Below are 6,385 nucleotides of genomic sequence, written 5' to 3' on the forward strand. Positions count from 1 at the left end.
CAGGTCCTCCCATCCTGTTCATGCTCCAGACACTCTGGCCCTTTACTATCCATGACTATTCATGGGTTTCTCAGATATCAGGATGAGGAGGGTAGGGAAGGGAGAGAGAAGAGAGACTCAAAGTGCAACAACAACAACAACAAAAAAAAAACATCTAGCCACTCAACCAAAACAAAGTAAAAAGCTATAGTTTCACCATCCTCAGCTAGCCTAATACCCTGGGAAACCTTATAGGAGAATAAACTCTCCCTCTTATCTGTCCTCATAACACTACCCATTTTCTTTTTCTCCAGTGCACTATGAAAGCACCAGGAACATTAGGAGTTTATTGTCCTTCTCTCGCTCTACAGATTGACGTTCAAAGAGAGTTCGGACTTTTATCTCCCAACACCTGTAACAGCACAGGGCACCAGGTCAACAGTTAATGAGGAACACTTGCTGTTTATTTTCAAGGTCACCGAGATTCTGAGTTACTGTTCTATTGTGATAAAACACCATGACCAAGGCAACTTATAGAAGGGAGTATTTTTTGGGCTTATGGTTCCTGAGGGCTAGGATTCATGGTGGCAGGAACAGTATGGTGGCAGGCACAGTATGGTGACATGTGACAGACATGGCAGCTAAAGCTAGAAGCTGAGGGTTTGACACCTGAGGGTTTCTATCTTAAAATTTCAAGCACGAAACAGAGATAACAAACTTAGAATGGCACAGAGCTTTGAAACCTCAAAACCCACTCACAGCTGGAAGATACACTCCACCAACAAGGCTACACTTCCCAAACCTACCCAAACAGCACCACGAACTGACAACCAAGTATTCAGGTGCCCAACACTCTGGAGGATGTCTTATTTGAATCACACTGAGACTCATTTTAACCTCAGTAAACTCATGGCACAAAGTGGGATGAAGAACCAGCTAGCTGCCTCTCTCTCTCCACGTGCTGGATCTAGGCTGCCCACCACAGTCAGCAGTGCCCCTACCTTTCCAAGCCTCCAGCAGCATTAATCCTATCCCACAGTGGCCTGCACACTGTCATAGTTCCATGTTCCTTTCACATTAGTTAATCTTCACTTAGTTGGGCTCTGAGCTTCTACAACATACGCACAGACTGATTTTGACCAAAGGACATAACGATTATTATAACTAATATTTGCCAATGACACATGCAAACATGCCAACTCTTATATGCATTATATTTTAGTTACTTTCTATTGCTGTGATAAAACATCATGAACAAAGCAACGTAACAAAGAAAGCATTTAATTTTGGGCTTACAGTTTCTGAGTGTTAGAGTCCATGATGACAGAATAAAGGCCCAAAGGCAAGAGCCTACTAAGTGCTAATCTCTTGATCCACAAAGTTGGAGGGAGGAAGAGAGAGATACTAGGGGAAATGGCATGAATCTTCGAAACCTCAAAGTCCAACTCCTCCAACAAGACCACACCTCCTAATCTTTCCCAAACAATTCTACCAGCTGGGAACCAAGTACTCAAACATATAAGCCTATGGGACCATTCTCATTCAAACCATGACAGTTACCTTTATAATCTACACAGCCGCTTGAGGTTGGAACCATGTTTATCTCCTTTTGCAGTTCAGGAAATGAAGGTGAAGTGGAGTCTTAGGTATATGCTGATCTCATCCAAGTACAGGACCCCTTACAGCTGGCTGCCTAGGTTGCACACTCAAGAAACCAGGCCTGTTCCTCTCTGTGGAGGATATACAGTGCTGGCGAGTCAAGGCAAGTGTGGTTGAAGCCAGGTTTGAAAGTGACAGACTCCAGATCTCTTGGTGTAAACGCCGGTAGTCAAAGGAAGAAAGGAGGGCCAATGAGAGAAGGGTAATGGAATAGAAACAGACTTTCCATTTTGTTGAACCATCAAAGCTGTATGAAAGAAAATACAAGTTCTCAAAAATCTTAATTAAAAAAGCATTTTACTAGAGTTTTGAGCCAAAGAGTTTCTGAGTGACAGAAACAAAAATATTAATTTCTGCAGTTGAAACAAAAATATTAATCTTGTAAGCATCACACCTAACTACCCAGGGCAAGGGTTCCTATTACGAATCCTGTCCCTAGTACAGGGTTTCACAGGATTCTTTCTCCCTTTCCTTTTGACCAACATTCTCCATCCTCACTACTCCAGGCTCCTGGTGATCTTCATTTTACTTTGTTCTTAAATGTTCAACTCTTTTGGATTCTACAAAAAAAGGTGGAGAGAATTACACAGTATTTGTTCTAGCTTAATTCACTTAGCATAACGTTCCCAGGTCCATCCATTATCTTAGTTTGGGTTTTATTGCTGTGAAAACATGACAATGGAAATTCTTACAAAGGAAACATTTAATTGGGGCTGGCTTACAGTTTCAGAGGCTCAGCCCATCTTCATCACGATGGGAAGCATGACCGCACACAGGCAGACATGGTGCTGGAGGAGCTGAGAGTTCTACATCTTGATCCACAGGCAGCTGAAGGAGACTGTGAGCCACGCTGGGCTAGCTTAAGCATAGGAGGCCTCAAAGACCACCCCCACAGTGACACACTTCCTCCAAGTATACCACACCTGCTCCAACAAGACCCACACCTCCTAATAGTGCCACTCTTTACTGGCCAATCAAACACATGAGCTATGGGAGCCATTCCTATATGAATCACCACATTCATATTGAAACAAATGACAAAACATCTTTTGTTTATCTTTAAGGGATCATCTATTGATGGGCATTTGGATGGTTTCATATCTCTTGAATGTGTGAATTGCTATGAACATAGAAACACAAATTTGAGACATGAATGAATATAACTTCCTTTGGATACATGCACAGAAGTAAGATCATTGGGCCATCCTGTAGTTCTGTTTGTAATTTTTTTTTTTGATGAATCCCCATACTGTTTATCAATTCTCCATGGTTAAATCTAAAAATGGAAACCAGTCATGCATACATAAATCATTTATGTGGTGTGCCACCATTTTGTAACAGTTACCAATTCCAGAAATAACTTAGATGGGGGAAGAAACTCATTTTGAATCGTGGTTTCAGTCCAAGGTCAGTTGGCTCCATTGCTGTGGACCTGTGATAAGGTAGGGCATCCCCGCCAAATGGGCATGATGGAGCGAAACTGTTTACCTCACAATGGCCACGAAGTGGGTAAGATACAACCTTGCCTCTTCTTTTTCTTGTGCTCATGTTTGAACTTTCCGAAGACCCACCTGGCTTTCTGCAAGAAATGTGGCAAGTGCTGGCCCCACAAAGTGGCACAGTACAAGAAAGGCAAGGGTTCTCTGCACACGCAGGGAAAGAGGTGTCATGACATGAAACAGAGTGGCAACAGTGGACAGACTAAGCCTGCTCGCCACAAAAGACTACAACTATCAACAGACTGAGAGGCTTGAGTGTGTTAAGCCTCGCTGCAGATCTGAGAGAGGCCCGGCTACTCAGACACATGAGCAGTGTGGACTGAGAAGTGGTAAGAGAGAGGGCCAAGAGGTCCAGGTCTGCGCTGATTTTGTAATGAAGACAATAAAATCATGAGCTTTTATTTAAAAAATTTTTTAAAAACAAAGTATAAACATCAAGAATGCTATGCCTCAATGACCTGCTTCTTTCAACTGGGCTCCATGTCTAGAAATTTCTACTTCATAATAATGTCATTAAGTTATGAATCCATCAATAGACTAATCCATTCATTAGTTTGGCTGAGCATTCTCATGATCTAATCATCTATCCCACAACAGGAAATCAAGCCTTTAACACAGGAGCCTTGGGGAGATGCTGCCTATTCATAATAGGCAGGAAAAGCTGAACCTTGGTGCCCCTACAAGCAGGTGTAGAAAGGCCTGTCTTCCCAGGTGACTTTGCATCTTCCTATTGGCATCTTACAGAACAGTGAGTGTTTCTTCTTGTTTATTAAGTAAACATTTTAAAAACAAATTTTCACTTGTTTATCAATTTAAAAAAGTGAGTTATTCACTTGTTCCTTAAACTATGAACTTTACATGGGGCTGGAGAGAGGTTGGTGGTTAAGGACTCCGGCTGCTCTGCCAGAGGATCCAGATTTGAGTCACACAGATGAAGCTCCCAACCATCTATAGCACCAGCTCCGGGGGGTCCAGTGCCCTCTTCTGGCACTCATACACATGAAATTAAATAATTTTTTAATATAAACTTGTGCTTTAAAATGACTTTTCAGCATGGACAACAGGATCTGGTTAAATTTCCCATAATTTTTCTGGTCTTGTACAGCATGTTTCCATACTTTTTACATAAACGGCTTGTACTCTACACAATGTTCTTTTTCGTCTTTGGAAACACTCTTAAAATACTGTTTGCCCTTGATATCCAGGGGTGGGAGGCCCCAGACTCCCCGTGGAAATGCTCCATTTCCCCCACAGAACCTCTATGCATCCTCCCATATGTTTTGAACCATTTATTGTACAAATGGCAGGTAAATCGCTGTTATTTTATGTGTCTAGAAAATAATGGCCAGAAAAGGAAGTCTGTACAGGAGCAGTGCAGATGCAATTTTTTTTTTTTTCAGGTATTTTCAATCTGAGCCTGGCTGAATCCAGGGTTGGGGAATATGTGTGGACACAGGATTGGTTGTATTATCATTTTATGAGTCTCCTAGAACTTAATTTATATAAGTGTACCTTTTTTTGTTGGGACAGTCCTATTCACAAGTATGCAGGTGTTTTCAATTTGGCTTTAAGATGCTTTGGTAACTTGTCCAAGTCTGAAAGGGGACTGTGTTCCTGAAGCTGCTGGTTAAGGCCAGGGTTACTTTCAATTTTGGTATTAACAAATAGGTTAATTTATTTGAGCTATGATTTGTCGCTGTTATGAGATCTGTTATAATGACTTTCTCAAAGGGTGAAGTGAGTTGGAGGCTTCAAGCCTCGTATACAAAAAGAAGGATCTCAATGACTTTCCTCTTCCTGTACTTAAGACAGCTTGGACTGCCCCGATGGCTGAGCTGATAAAGGATCTTGCTGCTGAGAGTTACAGCCTCAGTTTGATCCTCAGGACTCACATAGTGGAAGGAGAGAATGGACTCCTCCAAGTTGTCCCCTGACCTCCACACGTGTTACATGCATGTACCCACTCAAGACTAATGTGTGTTTCTGTCGGAGGAGGGTTGTTAGGGTTTCTGTTGCGGTGATAAGACACCGTGGTAAGCAACTTGGTGGGGAGAGGGCTTATTTAGCTTGCACTTCCAGTCTCCCTCTCGGAAGGAAATCAGGGCATTAACTCAAGACAGGAAACTGGAGGCAGGAACTGAGAGAGCTCATGGAGGAATACTGCTTACTGATTTTCTCTGCCTGGCTTGCTCAGTCTGCTTTCTGGCAGCAACCAGAACCACCAGCAATCTTTCATCAATCAAGAAAATGCACCACAGGCTTGCCTGAAGTCCAATCTGGTGGGGGCTTTTTTTTTTTTTCAAGTGAGGTTCCCCCGGTTCCCGTTCCAACATGACTCGTTTGTCAAGTAGACATAAAACTAGCCAGCAGTCACACACACACACACAGAGACACTCAAGAATATTAACCATGGCTAACTATAGCATTGGCCATGAGCTTAACACGAGTGCGCACACACACAAAATCACAGAAAATTCTATAGTACCACTTAAACACTATTATTGGCTGTAACTAGCAAACTCTCTGGAGAGTGCTGGGGAGCAAACTCAAGGGCTCAAATATATTCGTCATTCATTCTGCCACCCCAGTCCAAGAAGCTGCAAATTTGACAGTAAATTTAAAAACGAGCTTCCTGGGTTAGTAGAATCGATTTTGTCTAGAAGATACATCCTAAATAAAACCACAATGTATTAAACTACTGCACCAATTAAGGCAAATCTTCCAGTCTTTTGTAAAAGTCTCCTCGCTCAATTTCAGTCACTTGTTTATTAATAAAACTCACACAGATTCAACTGTGGGCAAAAAAAAAAAAAAAAAACCCTCATGATTAAAGACGTTATAGTTTGGACTTCTGTTTCAACTTAAGGAAACCTGTTGTGCCCTCAGACCTCTGAGGCATTTTTAAATGATCCAAAGGGCAAAAGTGGGTCATCTATCTCGGAATGGAGTCCACAGTGTCCAGGCCCAGGAGCCCAGGCCAGATCTCAGCCTTGGGAAGGGAAACTCCATGCAGGAGGCAGGATCTCCCAGCCTGGGAGGAGGAAGCCATTGCTAGCCCTGGCTGGCTGGCTCTGTGGCCCTACGGGTAGCCAGCCCGAAGCTACCCCGACCCCCCAGCACCCCCGCCGTGGGCCCGGGATCCCACGCGGGTAGCTCGGTCAGGACAGAGCAAACGCGGTCCTCCTCCCGCACGCTGCGGGCCGGGCCTGGGGCACAGCCAAGCCTCAGCGCCGCGCCCCGCGACGACC

The sequence above is a fragment of the Psammomys obesus genome, unplaced genomic scaffold (genome assembly GCF_907164565.1).
Source record: "Psammomys obesus unplaced genomic scaffold, mPsaObe1.curated_primary_1811, whole genome shotgun sequence".
Classification (NCBI taxonomy): Eukaryota; Metazoa; Chordata; class Mammalia; order Rodentia; family Muridae; genus Psammomys; species Psammomys obesus.